This window comes from Bombus pascuorum, chromosome 10 (genome assembly GCF_905332965.1).
Source record: "Bombus pascuorum chromosome 10, iyBomPasc1.1, whole genome shotgun sequence".
In the NCBI taxonomy this organism is placed as follows: domain Eukaryota; kingdom Metazoa; phylum Arthropoda; class Insecta; order Hymenoptera; family Apidae; genus Bombus; species Bombus pascuorum.
The window spans coordinates 5,853,169-5,877,129 of record NC_083497.1 but is presented as its reverse complement, the minus strand read 5'-3'; positions in this window follow the sequence as shown (position 1 = coordinate 5,877,129).

Sequence of the window (23,961 nt, the reverse complement as noted above, 5' to 3'; positions counted from 1 at the left end):
TTATATAGCATTACCTTATAACGTATAACGTTATGCAGTATTACCTTACGACGTATAACGTTATGTGGTATTACCTTATAACGTATAACATTATATACTATTACGTACTAACGTATAACGTTATATAGCATTACCTTATGTCGTATAACGTTATGTAGTGTAACATTATAACGTATAACGTTATATAGTATTACGTACTTACGTATGACGTTATATACTATTACGTGCCAACGTATAACGTTATATAGCATTACCTTATGACGTATAACGTTATGCAGTAATACCTTATGACGTATAGCGTTATGCAGTATTATCTTATGACGTACAACGTTATGTAGTATTACCTAATAACGTATAACGTTATATAGTTTTACCTTATAACGTATAACGTTATATACTGTAAGCGTAATAACGTATAACGTTATATAGCATTACCTTATGACGTATAACGTTATGAGGTATTACCTTATAACGTATAACTTTATATACTATTACGTACTAACGTATAACGTTATATAGTATTACCCTATAACGTATAGCGTTATATAGTATTACCTTATGACGTATAACGTTATGTGGTATTTCCTTATAACGTATAACGTTATATGCTATTACGTACCAACGTAAAACGGTATATAGCATTACCTTATGACGGATAACGTTATGCAGTATTACCTTATGACGTATAACATTATGCAGTATTACCTTATAACGTATAACGTTATATAGCATTACTTTATGACGTATAGCGTTGTATAGTATTACCCTATAACGTATAACGTCCTGTAAGTATTACCTCATAACTTATAACGTTATATACTATTACATGCTAACGTATAACGTTATATAGTATTAGCTTATGACGTATAACGTTATATACTATTACGTACTAACGTATAACGCTATATAGCATTACCTTATGACGTATAACGTTATGCAGTATTACCTTATGACGCATAACGCAAGTAGTATTACCGTATAACGTATAACGATATATAGTATTTCCTTATAACGTATAACGTTATATACTATAAGCGTAATAACGTATAACGTTATATACTATAAGCGTAATAACGTATAACGTTATATCGCATTACCTTATGTGTATAACGTTATGTGGTATTACCTTACAACGTATAACGTTATATACTATTACGTACTAAGGTATAACGTTATATAGCATTACCTTATGACGTATAACGATATGTAGTATTACCTTATGACGTATAACGTTATACACTATTACGTAATAACGTGTAACGTTATATGCTATTACGTACTAACGTAAAACGTTATATAGCATTACGTTATGACGTATAACGTTATGTGGTATTACCTTATAACGTATAACGTCATATGCTATTACGTACTAACGTAAAACGTTATATAGCATTACCTTATGACGTATATCGTTATGTGGTATTACCTTATAACGTATAACGTCATATGCTATTACGTACTAACGTAAAACGTTATATAGCATTACCTTATGACGTATAACGTTATGCAGTAATACCTTATGACGTATAGCGTTATGCAGTATTACCTTATGACGTACAACGTTATGTAGTATTACCTAATAACGTATAACGTTATATAGTTTTACCTTATAACGTATAACGTTATATACTGTAAGCGTAATAACGTATAACGTTATATAGCATTACCTTATGACGTATAATGTTATGAGGTATTACCTTATAACGTATAACTTTATATACTATTACGTACTAACGTATAACGTTATATAGTATTACCCTATAACGTATAGCGTTATATAGTATTACCTTATGACGTATAACGTTATGTGGTATTTCCTTATAACGTATAACGTTATATGCTATTACGTACTAACGTAAAACGTTATATAGCATTACCTTATGACGTATAACGTTATGTGGTATTTCCTTATAACGTATAACGTTATATGCTATTACGTACTAACGTAAAACGTTATATAGCATTACCTTATGACGTATAACGTTATGTGGTATTACCTTATAACGTATAACATTATATACTATTACGTACTAACGTATAACGTTATATAGCATTACCTTATGTCGTATAACGTTATGTAGTGTAACATTATAACGTATAACGTTATATACTATTACGCACTTACGTATGACGTTATATACTATTACGTGCCAACGTATAACGTTATATAGCATTACCTTATGACGTATAACGTTATGCAGTAATACCTTATGACGTATAGCGTTATGCAGTATTACCTTATGACGTACAACGTTATGTAGTATTACCTAATAACGTATAACGTTATATAGTTTTACCTTATAACGTATAACGTTATATAGTGTAAGCGTAATAACGTATAAAGTTATATAGTATTACCTTATGACGTATAACGTTATGAGGTATTACCTTATAACGTATAACTTTATATACTATTACGTACTAACGTATAACGTTATATAGTATTACCCTATAACGTATAGCGTTATATAGTATTACCTTATGACGTATAACGTTATGTGGTATTTCCTTATAACGTATAACGTTATATGCTATTACGTACTAACGTAAAACGTTATATAGCATTACCTTATGACGGATAACGTTATGCAGTATTACCTTATGACGTATAACATTATGCAGTATTACCTTATAACGTATAACGTTATATAGCATTACTTTATGACGTATAGCGTTGTATAGTATTACCCTATAACGTATAACGTCCTGTAAGTATTACCTCATAACTTATATCGTTATATACTATTACATGCTAACGTATAACGTTATATAGTATTAGCTTATGACGTATAACGTTATATACTATTACGTACTAACGTATAACGTTATATAGCATTACCTTATGACGTATAACGTTATGCAGTATTACCTTATGACGCTTAACGCAAGTAGTATTACCGTATAACGTATAACGTTATATAGTATTTCCTTATAACGTACAACGTTATATACTATAAGCGTAATAACGTATAACGTTATATCGCATTACCTTATGTGTATAACGTTATGTGGTATTACCTTACAACGTATAAGGTTATATACTATTACGTACTAAGGTATAACGTTATATAGCATTACCTTATGACGTATAACGATATGTAGTATTACCTTATGACGTATAACGTTATACACTATTACGTAATAACGTGTAACGTTATATAGTATTACCCTATAACGTATAGCGTTATATAGTATTACCTTATGACGTATAACGTTATGTGGTATTTCCTTATAACGTATAACGTTATATGCTATTACGTACTAACGTAAAACGTTATATAGCATTACCTTATGACGTATAACGTTATGTGGTATTACCTTATAACGTATAACGTTATATACTATTACGTACTAACGTATAACGTTATATAGCATTACCTTATGACGTATAACGTTATGTGGTATTTCCTTATAACGTATAACGTTATATGCTATTACGTACTAACGTAAAACGTTATATAGCATTACCTTATGACGTATAACGTTATGTGGTATTGCCTTATAACGTATAACATTATATACTATTACGTACTAACGTATAACGTTATATAGCATTACCTTATGTCGTATAACGTTATGTAGTGTAACATTATAACGTATAACGTTATATACTATTACGTACTTACGTATGACGTTATATACTATTACGTGCCAACGTATAACGTTATATAGCATTACCTTATGACGTATAACGTTACGCAGTATTGCCTTATGACGTACAGCGTTATGCAGTATTACCTTATGACGTACAACGTTATGTAGTATTACCTTATAACGTTTAACGTTATATAGTTTTACCTTATAACGTATAACGTTATTTACTATAAGCGTAATAACGTATAACGTTATATAGCATTACCTTATGACGTATAACGTTATGTGGTATTACCTTATAACGTATAAGGTTATATACTATTACGTACTAACGTATAACGTTATATAGCATTACCTTATGACGTATAACGATATGTAGTATTACCTTATGTCGTATAACGTTATGTGGTATTTCCTTATAACGTATAACGTTATACATAATTACGTAATAACGTGTAACGTTATATAGTATTACCCTATATCGTGTAACGTTATATACTAAAAGCGTAATAACGTAGAACGTTATATAGCATTACCTTATGACGTATAACGTTATGTGTTATTACCTTATAACGTATAACATTATATACTATTACGTAGTAACGTATAACGTTAAATAGTATTACCTTATGACGTATAACGTTATATACTATTGCGTAATAACGTTTAACGTTATATAGTATTACCCTATAACGTATAGCGTTATATAGCATTACCTTATGACGTATAACGTTATATACTATTGCGTAATAACGTGTAACGTTATATAGTATTACCCTATAACTTATAGCGTTATATAGTATTACCATATGACGTATAACGTTATGCAGTATTACCTTATGACGTATAACGTTATGCAGTATTACCTTATGACGTACAACGTTATGTAGTATTACCTTATAACGAATAACGTTATGCAGTAATACCTTATGACGTATAGCGTTATGCAGTATTACCTTATGACGTATAACGTTATGTGGTACTACCTTATAACGTATAACATTATATACTATTACGTAGTAACGTATAACGTTAAATAATATTACCTTATGACGTAGAACGTTATGCAGTATTACCTTATGACGTACAACGTTATGTAGTATTACCTTATAACGTATAACGTTATATAGTATTACCTTATAACGTATAACGTTATATACTATAAGCGTATGATCTTATAACGTTATATACTATAAGCGTATGATCTTATAACGTTATATAGCGTTACCTTATAACGTATAACGTTATGCAGTATTACGTTACGACGTATAGCGTTATATAGTATTACCTTATGACGTATAACGTTATGTGGTATTACCTTATAACGTATAACGTTATATGATACTACGTACTAACGTATAACGTTATATAGCATTAGATTATGACGTATAACGTTATGCAATATTACCTTACGACGTATAGCGTAATATAGTATTACCTTATGACGTATAACGTTATGTCGTATTACCTTATAACGTATAACGTTATATACTATTACGTACTAACGTATAACGTTATATAGCATTACCTTATGACGTATAACGTTATGTGGTATTTCCTTATAACGTATAACGTTATATGCTATTACGTACTACCGTAAAACGTTATATAGCATTACCTTATGACGTATAACGTTATGCAGTATTACCTTATGACGTATAACGTTATACATAATTACGTAATAACGTGTAACGTTATATAGTATTACCCTATAACGTGTAACGTTATATACTAAAAGCGTAATAACGTAGAACGTTATATAGCATTACCTTATGACGTATAACGTTATGTCTTATTACCTTATAACGTATAACATTATATACTATTACGTAGTAACGTATAACGTTAAATAGTATTACCTTATGACGTACAACGTTATGCAGTATTACCTTATGACGTACAACGTTATGTAGTATTACCTTATAACGTATAACGTTATATAGTATTACCTTATAACGTATAACGTTATATACTATAAGCGTATGATCTTATAACGTTATATAGCATTACCTGATGACGTATAACGTTATGCAGTATTACGTTACGACGTATAGCGTTATATAGTATTACCTTATGACGTATAACGTTATGTGGTATTACCTTATAACGTATAACTTTATATACTATTACGTACTAACGTATAACGTTATATAGTATTACCCTATAACGTATAGCGTTATATAGTATTACCTTATGACGTATAACGTTATGTGGTATTTCCTTATAACGTATAACGTAATATGCTATTACGTACTAACGTAAAACGTTATATAGCATTACCTTATGACGGATAACGTTATGCAGTATTACCTTATGACGTATAACATTATGCAGTATTACCTTATAACGTATAACGTTATATAGCATTACTTTATGACGTATAGCGTTGTATAGTATTACCCTATAACGTATAACGTCCTGTAAGTATTACCTCATAACTTATAACGTTATATACTATTACATGCTAACGTATAACGTTATATAGTATTAGCTTATGACGTATAACGTTATATACTATTACGTACTAACGTATAACGCTATATAGCATTACCTTATGACGTATAACGTTATGCAGTATTACCCTATGACGCATAACGCAAGTAGTATTACCGTATAACGTATAACGTTATATAGTATTTCCTTATAACGTATAACGTTATATACTATAAGCGTAATAACGTATAACGTTATATCGCATTACCTTATGTGTATAACGTTATGTGGTATTACCATACAACGTATAACGTTATATACTATTACGTACTAAGGTATAACGTTATATAGCATTACCTTATGACGTATAACGATATGTAGTATTACCTTATGACGTATAACGTTATACACTATTACGTAATAACGTGTAACGTTATATAGTATTACCCTATAACGTATAGCGTTATATAGTATTACCTTATGACGTATAACGTTATGTGGTATTTCCTTATAACGTATAACGTTATATGCTATTACGTAATAACGTAAAACGTTATATAGCATTACCTTATGACGTATAACGTTATGTGGTATTACCTTATAACGTATAACGTTATATGCTATTACGTACTAACGTAAAACGTTATATAGCATTACCTTATGACGTATAACGTTATGTGGTATTACCTTATAACGTATAACATTATATACTATTACGTACTAACGTATAACGTTATATAGCATTACCTTATGTCGTATAACGTTATGTAGCGTAACATTATAACGTATAACGTTATATACTATTACGCTCTTACGTATGACGTTATATACTATTACGTGCCAACGTATAACGTTATATAGCATTACCTTATGACGTATAACGTTATGCAGTAATACCTTATGACGTATAGCGTTATGCAGTATTACCTTATGACGTACAAGGTTATGTAGTATTACCTAATAACGTATAACGTTATATAGTTTTACCTTATAACGTATAACGTTATATACTGTAAGCGTAATAACGTATAACGTTATATAGCATTACCTTATGACGTATAACGTTATGAGGTATTACCTTATAACGTATAACTTTATATACTATTACGTACTAACGTATAACGTTATATAGTATTACCCTATAACGTATAGCGTTATATAGTATTACCTTATGACGTATAACGTTATGTGGTATTTCCTTATAACGTATAACGTTATATGCTATTACGTACTAACGTAAAACGTTATATAGCATTACCTTATGACGTATAACGTTATGTGGTATTACCGTATAACGTATAACGTTATATATTATTACGTACTAACGTATAACGTTATATAGCATTACCTTATGACGTATAACGTTATGTGGTATTTCCTTATAACGTATAACGTTATATGCTATTACGTACTAACGTAAAACGTTATATAGCATTACCTTATGTCGTATAACGTTATGTAGTGTAACATTATAACGTATAACGTTATATACTATTACGTACTTACGTATGACGTTATATACTATTACGTGCCAACGTATAACGTTATATAGCATTACCTTATGACGTATAACGTTATGCAGTAATACCTTATGACGTATAGCGTTATGCAGTATTACCTTATGACGTACAACGTTATGTAGTATTACCTAATAACGTATAACGTTATATAGTTTTACCTTATAACGTATAACGTTATATACTGTAAGCGTAATAACGTATAACGTTATATAGCATTACCTTATGACGTATAACGTTATGAGGTATTACCTTATAACGTATAACGTTATATACTATTACGTACTAACGTATAACGTTACATAGTATTACCCTATAACGTATAGCGTTATATAGTATTACCTTATGACGTATAACGTTATGTGGTATTTCCTTATAACGTATAACGTTATATGCTATTACGTACTAACGTAAAACGTTATATAGCATTACCTTATGACGGATAACGTTATGCAGTATTACCTTATGACGTATAACATTATGCAGTATTACCTTATAACGTATAACGTTATATAGCATTACTTTATGACGTATAGCGTTGTATAGTATTACCCTATAACGTATAACGTCCTGTAAGTATTACCTCATAACTTATAACGTTATATACTATTACATGCTAACGTATAAGGTTATATAGTATTAGCTTATGACGTATAACGTTATATACTATTACGTACTAACGTATAACGCTATATAGCATTACCTCATGAGGTATAACGTTATGCAGTATTAAATTATGGCGCATAACGCAAGTAGTATTACCGTATAACGTATAACGTTATATACTATAAGCGTAATAACGTATAACGTTATATAGCATTACCTTATGTCTATAACGTTATGTGGTTTTACCTTACAACGTATAACGTTATATACTATTACGTACTAAGGTATAACGTTATATAGCATTACCTTATGACGTATAACGATATGTAGTATTACCTTATGTCGTATAACGTTATACACTATTACGTAATAACGTGTAACGTTATATAGTATTACCCTATAACGTATAGCGTTATATAGTATTACCTTATGACGTATAACGTTATGTGGTATTTCCTTATAACGTATAACGTTATATGCTATTACGTACTAACGTAAAACGTTATATAGCATTACCTTATGACGTATAACGTTATGTGGTATTACCTTATAACGTATAACGTTGTATACTATTACGTACTAACGTATAACGTTATATATCATTACCTTATGACGTATAACGTTATGTGGTATTTCCTTATAACGTATAACGTTACATGCTATTACGTACTAACGTAAAACGTTATATAGCATTACCTTATGACGTATAACGTTATGCAGTATTACCTTATGACGTATAACGTTATACAATATTACGTAATAACGTGTAACGTTATATAGTATTACCCTATAACGTGTAACGTTATATACTAAAAGCGTAATAACGTAGAACGTTATATAGCATTACCTTATGACGTATAACGTTATGTGTTATTACCTTATAACGTATAACATTATATACTATTACGTAGTAACGTATAACGTTAAATAGTATTACCTTATGACGTATAACGTTATGCAGTATTACCTTATGACGTATAGCGTTATGCAGTATTACCTTATAACGTATAACGTTATATAGTATTACCTTATAACGTATAACGTTATATACTATAAGCGTATTATCTTATAATGTTATATAGCATTTCCTTATGACGTATAACGTTATGCAGTATTACCTTATGACGTATAGCGTTATGCAGTATTACCTTATAACGTATAACGTTAAATAGTATTACCTTACGACGTATAGCGTAATATATTATTACCTTATGACGTATAACGTTATGTGGTATTACCTCATAACGTATAACGTTATATAGCATTACCTTATGTCGTATAACGTTATGTAGTATTACCTAATAACGTATAACGTTATATAGTTTTACCTTATAACGTATAACGTTATATAGTGTAAGCGTAATAACGTATAAAGTTATATAGTATTACCTTATGACGTATAACGTTATGAGGTATTACCTTATAACGTATAACTTTATATACTATTACGTACTAACGTATAACGTTATATAGTATTACCCTATAACGTATAGCGTTATATAGTATTACCTTATGACGTATAACGTTATGTGGTATTTCCTTATAACGTATAACGTTATATGCTATTACGTACTAACGTAAAACGTTATATAGCATTACCTTATGACGTATAACGTTATGTGGTATTACCTTATAACGTATAACGTTATATACTATTACGTACTAACGTATAACGTTATATATCATTACCTTATGACGTATAACGTTATGTGGTATTTCCTTATAACGTATAACGTTATATGCTATTACGTACTAACGTAAAACGTTATATAGCATTACCTTATGACGTATAACGTTATGCAGTATTACCTTATGACGTATAACGTTATACAATATTACGTAATAACGTGTAACGTTATATAGTATTACCCTATAACGTGTAACGTTATATACTACAAGCGTAATAACGTAGAACGTTATATAGCATTACCTTATGACGTATAACGTTATGTGTTATTACCTTATAACGTATAACATTATATACTATTACGTAGTAACGTATAACGTTAAATAGTATTACCTTATGACGTATAACGTTATGCAGTATTACCTTATGACGTCTAGCGTTATGCAGTATTACCTTATAACGTATAACGTTATATAGTATTACCTTATAACGTATAACGTTATATACTATAAGCGTATTATCTTATAATGTTATATAGCATTTCCTTATGACGTATAACGTTATGCAGTATTACCTTATGACGTATAGCGTTATGCAGTATTACCTTATAACGTATAACGTTAAATAGTATTACCTTACGACGTATAGCGTAATATATTATTACCTTATGACGTATAACGTTATGTGGTATTACCTCATAACGTATAACGTTATATAGCATTACCTTATGTCGTATAACGTTATGTAGTATTACCTAATAACGTATAACGTTATATAGTTTTACCTTATAACGTATAACGTTATATAGTGTAAGCGTAATAACGTATAAAGTTATATAGTATTACCTTATGACGTATAACGTTATGAGGTATTACCTTATAACGTATAACTTTATATACTATTACGTACTAACGTATAACGTTATATAGTATTACCCTATAACGTATAGCGTTATATAGTATTACCTTATGACGTATAACGTTATGTGGTATTTCCTTATAACGTATAACGTTATATGCTATTACGTACTAACGTAAAACGTTATATAGCATTACCTTATGACGGATAACGTTATGCAGTATTACCTTATGACGTATAACATTATGCAGTATTACCTTATAACGTATAACGTTATATAGCATTACTTTATGACGTATAGCGTTGTATAGTATTACCCTATAACGTATAACGTCCTGTAAGTATTACCTCATAACTTATAACGTTATATACTATTACATGCTAACGTATAACGTTATATACAGGGTGCGCCGTTAGAATCCGGACAAAAGAAGTTTTGTGCAGAAAGTTGTTTATTTAAGTCAATACACAAAAACACATGAAAATGTTGTTATATCTCATTTAAAGGGTCCTTGCTGAGAACTTTTATTCTATGTAACCACCCTCTGCCTCTATGACCTGCTCTATTCTTGCTCTAAAGCGCGAGCACGCTGACTTCAACTGGTCGCGTTTAATTGTCGCGAATTCTGACTCGATAGCAGCTCGTAGGGAGTTGACGTTGGGGTGCCTGCATTTATTAGTTTGTCTCTCGATAACGCCCCACACGTAATAGTCCAATGGGTTTAGGTCGGGACTGTTAGGAGGCCAGAAATCTTTCGACCAAAACATGTCCACATTGTCAGAGAGCCAATTTTGAACAAGATGACTTGTGTGAGCAGGTGCGCCATCTTGTTGAAATAAATACGGCCTTCCAGAAGCCGTAATTTCCATCCACGGCTTTATTACTGTCTTCAGGACCTCCAAATAAACCTCCTTTGTGATTCTTTCGCCTTTTTGGAAGAAGTGCGGAGGCATGACGTCGCCCTCACTTGAGACAACGCTGAACTTTTCTCGCCGGAGAAGGAGAACCCTTCTCGAACCACTCTGAGGCTGCGTCTCTCTTAGCAATGTCGTATACCGTCGATCTTGGGTAGCTAAAGAATTTTATAATTTCGACCGGCGTTCTCCCGGCGCGAAGACTTTCTATAATCGCCGCTCTTCTATCGTATTCCGGGTTTTGCTTAACGAGTTCTGTCATTTTGAGGTTATAGAAGACTTATTGACATATTTAACTAACTTCAGAGTCAATCAGCACAAACATCTGAATTCTAATATGGTGGGAACTACAAATTGAATTCTGTCCGAATTCTAACGGCGCACCCTGTAGTATTAGCTTATGACGTATAACGTTATATACTATTACGTACTAACGTATAACGCTATATAGCATTACCTTATGACGTATAACGTTATGCAGTATTACCTTATGACGCATAACGCAAGTAGTATTACCGTATAACGTATAACGTTATATAGTATTTCCTTATAACGTACAACGTTATATACTATAAGCGTAATAACGTATAACGTTATATCGCATTACCTTATGTGTATAACGTTATGTGGTATTACCTTACAACGTATAACGTTATATACTATTACGTACTAAGGTATAACGTTATATAGCATTACCTTATGACGTATAACGATATGTAGTATTACCTTATGACGTATAACGTTATACACTATTACGTAATAACGTGTAACGTTATATAGTATTACCCTATAACGTATAGCGTTATATAGTATTACCTTATGACGTATAACGTTATGTGGTATTTCCTTATAACGTATAACGTTATATGCTATTACGTACTAACGTAAAACGTTATATAGCATTACCTTATGACGTATAACGTTATATAGTATTACCTTATGACGTATAACGTTATGTGGTATTTCCTTATAACGTATAACGTTATATGCTATTACGTACTAACGTAAAACGTTATATAGCATTACCTTATGACGTATAACGTTATGTGGTATTACCGTATAACGTATAACGTTATATACTATTACGTACTAACGTATAACGTTATATAGCATTACCTTATGACGTATAACGTTATGTGGTATTTCCTTATAACGTATAACGTTATATGCTATTACGTACTAACGTAAAACGTTATATAGCATTACCTTATGACGTATAACGTTATGTGGTATTACCTTATAACGTATAACATCATATACTATTACGTACTAACGTATAACGTTATATAGCATTACCTTATGTCGTATAACGTTATGTAGTGTAACATTATAACGTATAACGTTATATACTATTACGTACTTACGTATGACGTTATATACTATTACGTGCCAACGTATAACGTTATATAGCATTACCTTATGACGTATAACGTTATGCAGTAATACCTTATGACGTATAGCGTTATGCAGTATTACCTTATGACGTACAACGTTATGTAGTATTACCTAATAACGTATAACGTTATATAGTTTTACCTTATAACGTATAACGTTATATACTGTAAGCGTAATAACGTATAACGTTATATAGCATTACCTTATGACGTATAACGTTATGAGGTATTACCTTATAACGTATAACGTTATATACTATTACGTACTAACGTATAACGTTACATAGTATTACCCTATAACGTATAGCGTTATATAGTATTACCTTATGACGTATAACGTTATGTGGTATTTCCTTATAACGTATAACGTTATATGCTATTACGTACTAACGTAAAACGTTATATAGCATTACCTTATGACGGATAACGTTATGCAGTATTACCTTATGACGTATAACATTATGCAGTATTACCTTATAACGTATAACGTTATATAGCATTACTTTATGACGTATAGCGTTGTATAGTATTACCCTATAACGTATAACGTCCTGTAAGTATTACCTCATAACTTATAACGTTATATACTATTACATGCTAACGTATAAGGTTATATAGTATTAGCTTATGACGTATAACGTTATATACTATTACGTACTAACGTATAACGCTATATAACATTACCTCATGAGGTATAACGTTATGCAGTATTAAATTATGGCGCATAACGCAAGTAGTATTACCGTATAACGTATAACGTTATATACTATAAGCGTAATAACGTATAACGTTATATAGCATTACCTTATGTCTATAACGTTATGTGGTATTACCTTACAACGTATAACGTTATATACTATTACGTACTAAGGTATAACGTTATATAGCATTACCTTATGACGTATAACGATATGTAGTATTACCTTATGTCGTATAACGTTATACACTATTACGTAATAACGTGTAACGTTATATAGTATTACCCTATAACGTATAGCGTTATATAGTATTACCTTATGACGTATAACGTTATGTGGTATTTCCTTATAACGTATAACGTTATATGCTATTACGTACTAACGTAAAACGTTATATAGCATTACCTTATGACGTATAACGTTATGTGGTATTACCTTATAACGTATAACGTTATATACTATTACGTACTAACGTATAACGTTATATATCATTACCTTATGACGTATAACGTTATGTGGTATTTCCTTATAACGTATAACGTTATATGCTATTACGTACTAACGTAAAACGTTATATAGCATTACCTTATGACGTATAACGTTATGCAGTATTACCTTATGACGTATAACGTTATACAATATTACGTAATAACGTGTAACGTTATATAGTATTACCCTATAACGTGTAACGTTATATACTAAAAGCGTAATAACGTAGAACGTTATATAGCATTACCTTATGACGTATAACGTTATGTGTTATTACCTTATAACGTATAACATTATATACTATTACGTAGTAACGTATAACGTTAAATAGTGTTACCTTATGACGTATAACGTTATGCAGTATTACCTTATGACGTATAGCGTTATGCAGTATTACCTTATAACGTATAACGTTATATAGTATTACCTTATAACGTATAACGTTATATACTATAAGCGTATTATCTTATAATGTTATATAGCATTTCCTTATGACGTATAACGTTATGCAGTATTACCTTATGACGTATAGCGTTATGCAGTATTACCTTATAACGTATAACGTTAAATAGTATTACCTTACGACGTATAGCGTAATATATTATTACCTTATGACGTATAACGTTATGTGGTATTTCCTTATAACGTATAACGTTATATGCTATTACGTACTAACGTAAAACGTTATATAGCATTACCTTATAACGGATAACGTTATGCAGTATTACCTTATGACGTATAACATTATGCAGTATTACCTTATAACGTATAACGTTATATAGCATTACTTTATGACGTATAGCGTTGTATAGTATTACCCTATAACGTATAACGTCCTGTAAGTATTACCTCATAACTTATAACGTTATATACTATTACATGCTAACGTATAACGTTATATAGTATTAGCTTATGACGTATAACGTTATATACTATTACGTACTAACGTATAACGCTATATAGCATTACCTTATGACGTATAACGTTATGCAGTATTACCTTATGACGCATAACGCAAGTAGTATTACCGTATAACGTATAACGTTATATAGTATTTCCTTATAACGTATAACGTAATAAACTATAAGCGTAATAACGTATAACGTTATATCGCATTACCTTATGTGTATAACGTTATGTGGTATTACCTTACAACGTATAACGTTATATACTATTACGTACTAAGGTATAACGTTATATAGCATTACATTATGACGTATAACGTTATGAGGTATTACCTTATAACGTATAACTTTATATACTATTACGTACTAACGTATAACGTTATATAGTATTACCCTATAACGTATAGCGTTATATAGTATTACCTTATGACGTATAACGTTATGTGGTATTTCCTTATAACGTATAACGTTATATGCTATTACGTACTAACGTATAACGTTATATAGCATTACCTTATGACGTATAACGTTATGTGGTATTTCCTTATAACGTATAACGTTATATGCTATTACGTACTAACGTAAAACGTTATATAGCATTACCTTATGACGTATAACGTTATGTGGTATTACCTTATAACGTATAACATCATATACTATTACGTACTAACGTATAACGTTATATAGCATTACCTTATGTCGTATAACGTTATGTAGTGTAACATTATAACGTATAACGTTATATACTATTACGTACTTACGTATGACGTTATATACTATTACGTGCCAACGTATAACGTTATATAGCATTACCTTATGACGTATAACGTTATGCAGTAATACCTTATGACGTATAGCGTTATGCAGTATTACCTTATGACGTACAACGTTATGTAGTATTACCTAATAACGTATAACGTTATATAGTTTTACCTTATAACGTATAACGTTATATACTGTAAGCGTAATAACGTATAACGTTATATAGCATTACCTTATGACGGATAACGTTATGCAGTATTACCTTATGACGTATAACATTATGCAGTATTACCTTATAACGTATAACGTTATATAGCATTACTTTATGACGTATAGCGTTGTATAGTATTACCCTATAACGTATAACGTCCTGTAAGTATTACCTCATAACTTATAACGTTATATACTATTACATGCTAACGTATAAGGTTATATAGTATTAGCTTATGACGTATAACGTTATATACTATTACGTACTAACGTATAACGCTATATAACATTACCTCATGAGGTATAACGTTATGCAGTATTAAATTATGGCGCATAACGCAAGTAGTATTACCGTATAACGTATAACGTTATATACTATAAGCGTAATAACGTATAACGTTATATAGCATTACCTTATGTCTATAACGTTATGTGGTATTACCTTACAACGTATAACGTTATATACTATTACGTACTAAGGTATAACGTTATATAGCATTACCTTATGACGTATAACGATATGTAGTATTACCTTATGTCGTATAACGTTATACACTATTACGTAATAACGTGTAACGTTATATAGTATTACCCTATAACGTATAGCGTTATATAGTATTACCTTATGACGTATAACGTTATGTGGTATTTCCTTATAACGTATAACGTTATATGCTATTACGTACTAACGTAAAACGTTATATAGCATTACCTTATGACGTATAACGTTATGTGGTATTACCTTATAACGTATAACGTTATATACTATTACGTACTAACGTATAACGTTATATATCATTACCTTATGACGTATAACGTTATGTGGTATTTCCTTATAACGTATAACGTTATATGCTATTACGTACTAACGTAAAACGTTATATAGCATTACCTTATGACGTATAACGTTATGCAGTATTACCTTATGACGTATAACGTTATACAATATTACGTAATAACGTGTAACGTTATATAGTATTACCCTATAACGTGTAACGTTATATACTAAAAGCGTAATAACGTAGAACGTTATATAGCATTACCTTATGACGTATAACGTTATGTGTTATTACCTTATAACGTATAACATTATATACTATTACGTAGTAACGTATAACGTTAAATAGTGTTACCTTATGACGTATAACGTTATGCAGTATTACCTTATGACGTATAGCGTTATGCAGTATTACCTTATAACGTATAACGTTATATAGTATTACCTTATAACGTATAACGTTATATACTATAAGCGTATTATCTTATAATGTTATATAGCATTTCCTTATGACGTATAACGTTATGCAGTATTACCTTATGACGTATAGCGTTATGCAGTATTACCTTATAACGTATAACGTTAAATAGTATTACCTTACGACGTATAGCGTAATATATTATTACCTTATGACGTATAACGTTATGTGGTATTTCCTTATAACGTATAACGTTATATGCTATTACGTACTAACGTAAAACGTTATATAGCATTACCTTATAACGGATAACGTTATGCAGTATTACCTTATGACGTATAACATTATGCAGTATTACCTTATAACGTATAACGTTATATAGCATTACTTTATGACGTATAGCGTTGTATAGTATTACCCTATAACGTATAACGTCCTGTAAGTATTACCTCATAACTTATAACGTTATATACTATTACATGCTAACGTATAACGTTATATAGTATTAGCTTATGACGTATAACGTTATATACTATTACGTACTAACGTATAACGCTATATAGCATTACCTTATGACGTATAACGTTATGCAGTATTACCTTATGACGCATAACGCAAGTAGTATTACCGTATAACGTATAACGTTATATAGTATTTCCTTATAACGTATAACGTAATAAACTATAAGCGTAATAACGTATAACGTTATATCGCATTACCTTATGTGTATAACGTTATGTGGTATTACCTTACAACGTATAACGTTATATACTATTACGTACTAAGGTATAACGTTATATAGCATTACATTATGACGTATAACGATATGTAGTATTACCTTATGACGTATAACGTTATACACTATTACGTAATAACGTGTAACGTTATATAGTATTACCCTATAACGTATAGCGTTATATAGTATTACCTTATGACGTATAACGTTATGTGGTATTTCCTTATAACGTATAACGTTATATGCTATTACGTACTAACGTAAAACGTTATATAGCATTACCTTATGACGTATAACGTTATGCAGTATTACCTTATGATGTATAACGTTATGTAGTGTTACCTTATGACGTATAACGTTATATACCATTACGTACAAACGTATAACGTTATATAGCATTACCTTATGACGTATAACGTTATGCAGTATTACCTTATGACGTATAACGTTATACAATATTACGTAATAACGTGTAACGTTATATAGTATTACCCTATAACGTGTAACGTTATATACTAAAAGCGTAATAACGTAGAACGTTATTATAGCATTACCTTATGACGTATAACGTTATGTGTTATTACCTTATAACGTATAACATTATATACTATTACGTAGTAACGTATAACGTTAAATAGTATTACCTTATGACATATAACGTTATGCAGTATTACCTTATGACGTATAGCGTTATGCAGTATTACCTTATAACGTATAACGTTATATAGTATTACCTTATAACGTATAACGTTATATACTATAAGCGTATTATCTTATAATGTTATATAGCATTTCCTTATGACGTATAACGTTATGCAGTATTACCTTATGACGTATAGCGTTATGCAGTATTACCTTATAACGTATAACGTTAAATAGTATTACCTTACGACGTATAGCGTAATATAGTATTACCTTATGACGTATAACGTTATGTGGTATTACCTCATAACGTGTAACGTTATATAGCATTACCTTATGACGTATAATGTTATATACTATTGCGTAATAACGTGTAACGTTATATAGTATTACCCTATAACGTATAGCGTTATATAGCATTACCTTATGACGTATAACGTTATATACTATTGCGTAATAACGTATAACGTTATATAGCATTACCTTATGACGTATAACGTTATATACTATTGCGTAATATTCGTTTAACGTTATATAGTATTACCCTATAACGTATAGCGTTATATAGCATTACCTTATGACGTATAACGTTATATACTATTGCGTAATAACGTGTAACGTTATATAGTATTACCCTATAACTTATAGCGTTATATAGTATTACTTTATATCGAATAACGTTATGCAGTATTACCTTCTGACGTATAGCGTTATGCAGTATTACCTTATGACGTACAACGTTATGTAGTATTACCTTATAACGTATAACGTTATATAGCATTACCTTATGACGTATAACGTTATGTGTTATTACCTTATAACGTATAACATTATATACTATTACGTAGTAACGTATAACGTTAAATAGTATTACCTTATGACATATAACGTTATGCAGTATTACCTTATGACGTATAGCGTTATGCAGTATTACCTTATAACGTATAACGTTATATAGTATTACCTTATAACGTATAACGTTATATACTATAAGCGTATTATCTTATAATGTTATATAGCATTTCCTTATGACGTATAACGTTATGCAGTATTACCTTATGACGTATAGCGTTATGCAGTATTACCTTATAACGTATAACGTTAAATAGTATTACCTTACGACGTATAGCGTAATATAGTATTACCTTATGACGTATAACGTTATGTGGTATTACCTCATAACGTGTAACGTTATATAGCATTACCTTATGACGTATAATGTTATATACTATTGCGTAATAACGTGTAACGTTATATAGTATTACCCTATAACGTATAGCGTTATATAGCATTACCTTATGACGTATAACGTTATATACTATTGCGTAATAACGTATAACGTTATATAGCATTACCTTATGACGTATAACGTTATATACTATTGCGTAATATTCGTTTAACGTTATATAGTATTACCCTATAACGTATAGCGTTATATAGCATTACCTTATGACGTATAACGTTATATACTATTGCGTAATAACGTGTAACGTTATATAGTATTACCCTATAACTTATAGCGTTATATAGTATTACTTTATATCGAATAACGTTATGCAGTATTACCTTCTGACGTATAGCGTTATGCAGTATTACCTTATGACGTACAACGTTATGTAGTATTACCTTATAACGTATAACGTTATATAGCATTACCTTATGACGTATAACGTTATGTGGTAATTACCTTATAACGTATAACATTATATACTATTTCGTACTAACGTATAACGTTATATAGCATTACCTTATGTCGTATAACGTTATGTAGTGTAACACTATAACGTATAACATTATATACTATAAGCGTAATAACGTATAACGTTATATAGCATTACCATATGACGTATAACGTTATGAGGTATTGCCTTATAACGTATAACGTTATATACTATTACGTACTAACGTATAACGTTATATAGCATTACCTTATGACGTATAACGATATGTAGTATTACCTTATGACGTATAACGTTATACACTATTACGTAATAACGTGTAACGTTATATAGTATTACCCTATAACGTATAGCGTTATATAGTATTACCTTATGACGTATAACGTTATGCAGTATTACCTTATGACGTATAGCGTTATGCAGTATTACCTTATAACGTATAACGTTAAATAGTATTACCTTACGACGTATAGCGTAATATAGTATTACCTTATGACGTATAACGTTATGTGGTATTTCCTTATAACGTATAACGTTATATGCTATTACGTACTAACGTAAAACGTTATATAGCATTACCTTATAACGGATAACGTTATGCAGTATTACCTTATGACGTATAACATTATGCAGTATTACCTTATAACGTATAACGTTATATAGCATTACTTTATGACGTATAGCGTTGTATAGTATTACCCTATAACGTATAACGTCCTGTAAGTATTACCTCATAACTTATAACGTTATATACTATTACATGCTAACGTATAACGTTATATAGTATTAGCTTATGACGTATAACGTTATATACTATTACGTACTAACGTATAACGCTATATAGCATTACCTTATGACGTATAACGTTATGCAGTATTACCTTATGACGCATAACGCAAGTAGTATTACCGTATAACGTATAACGTTATATAGTATTTCCTTATAACGTATAACGTAATAAACTATAAGCGTAATAACGTATAACGTTATATCGCATTACCTTATGTGTATAACGTTATGTGGTATTACCTTACAACGTATAACGTTATATACTATTACGTACTAAGGTATAACGTTATATAGCATTACATTATGACGTATAACGATATGTAGTATTACCTTATGACGTATAACGTTATACACTATTACGTAATAACGTGTAACGTTATATAGTATTACCCTATAACGTATAGCGTTATATAGTATTACCTTATGACGTATAACGTTATGTGGTATTTCCTTATAACGTATAACGTTATATGCTATTACGTACTAACGTAAAACGTTATATAGCATTACCTTATGACGTATAACGTTATGCAGTATTACCTTATGATGTATAACGTTATGTAGTGTTACCTTATGACGTATAACGTTATATACCATTACGTACAAACGTATAACGTTATATAGCATTACCTTATGACGTATAACGTTATGCAGTATTACCTTATGACGTATAACGTTATACAATATTACGTAATAACGTGTAACGTTATATAGTATTACCCTATAACGTGTAACGTTATATACTAAAAGCGTAATAACGTAGAACGTTATATAGCATTACCTTATGACGTATAACGTTATGTGTTATTACCTTATAACGTATAACATTATATACTATTACGTAGTAACGTATAACGTTAAATAGTATTACCTTATGACGTATAACGTTATGCAGTATTACCTTATGACGTATAGCGTTATGCAGTATTACCTTATAACGTATAACGTTATATAGTATTACCTTATAACGTATAACTTTATATACTATAAGCGTATTATCTTATAATGTTATATAGCATTTCCTTATGACGTATAACGTTATGCAGTATTACCTTATGACGTATAGCGTTATGCAGTATTACCTTATAACGTATAACGTTAAATAGTATATCTTACGACGTATAGCGTAATATAGTATTACCTTATGACGTATAACGTTATGTGGTATTACCTCATAACGTGTAACGTTATACAGCATTACCTTATGACGTATAATGTTATATACTATTGCGTAATAACGTGTAACGTTATATAGTATTACCCTATAACGTATAGCGTTATATAGCATTACCTTATGACGTATAACGTTATATACTATTGCGTAATAACGTATAACGTTATATAGCATTACCTTATGACGTATAACGTTATATACTATTGCGTAATATTCGTTTAACGTTATATAGTATTACCCTATAACGTATAGCGTTATATAGCATTACCTTATGACGTATAACGTTATATACTATTGCGTAATAACGTGTAACGTTATATAGTATTACCCTATAACTTATAGCGTTATATAGTATTACTTTATATCGAATAACGTTATGCAGTATTACCTTCTGACGTATAGCGTTATGCAGTATTACCTTATGACGTACAACGTTATGTAGTATTACCTTATAACGTATAACGTTATATAGCATTACCTTATGACGTATAACGTTATGTGGTAATTACCTTATAACGTATAACATTATATACTATTTCGTACTAACGTATAACGTTATATAGCATTACCTTATGTCGTATAACGTTATGTAGTGTAACACTATAACGTATAACATTATATACTATAAGCGTAATAACATATAACGTTATATAGCATTACCTTATGACGTATAACGTTATGAGGTATTACCTTATAACGTATAACGTTATATACTATTACGTACTAACGTATAACGTTATATAGCATTACCTTATGACGTATAACGATATGTAGTATTACCTTATGACGTATAACGTTATACACTATTACGTAATAACGTGTAACGTTATATAGTATTACCCTATAACGTATAGCGTTATATAGTATTACCTTATGACGTATAACGTTATGTGGTATTTCGTTATAACGTATAACGTTATATGCTATTACGTACTAACGTAAAACGTTATATAGCATTACCTTATGACGGATAACGTTATGCAGTATTACCTTATGACGTATAACATTATGCAGTATTACCCTATAACGTATAACGTTATATAGCATTACTTTATGACGTATAGCGTTGTATAGTATTACCCTATAACGTATAACGTCCTGTAAGTATTACCTCATAACTTATAACGTTATATACTATTACATGCTAACGTATAACGTTATATAGTATTAGCTTATGACGTATAACGTTATATACTATTACGTATTAACGTATAACGCTATATAGCATTACCTTATGACGTATAACGTTATGCAGTATTACCTTATGACGCATAACGCAAGTAGTATTACCGTATAACGTATAACGTTATATAGTATTTCCTTATAACGTATAACGTTATAAACTATAAGCGTAATAACGTATAACGTTATATCGCATTACCTTATGTGTATAACGTTATGTGGTATTACCTTACAACGTATAACGTTATATACTATTACGTACTAAGGTATAACGTTATATAGCATTACATTATGACGTATAACGATATGTAGTATTACCTTATGACGTATAACGTTATACACTATTACGTAATAACGTGTAACGTTATATAGTATTACCCTATAACGTATAGCGTTATATAGTATTACCTTATGACGTATAACGTTATGTGGTATTTCCTTATAACGTATAACGTTATATGCTATTACGTACTAACGTAAAACGTTATATAGCATTACCTTATGACGTATAACGTTATGCAGTATTACCTTATGATGTATAACGTTATGTAGTGT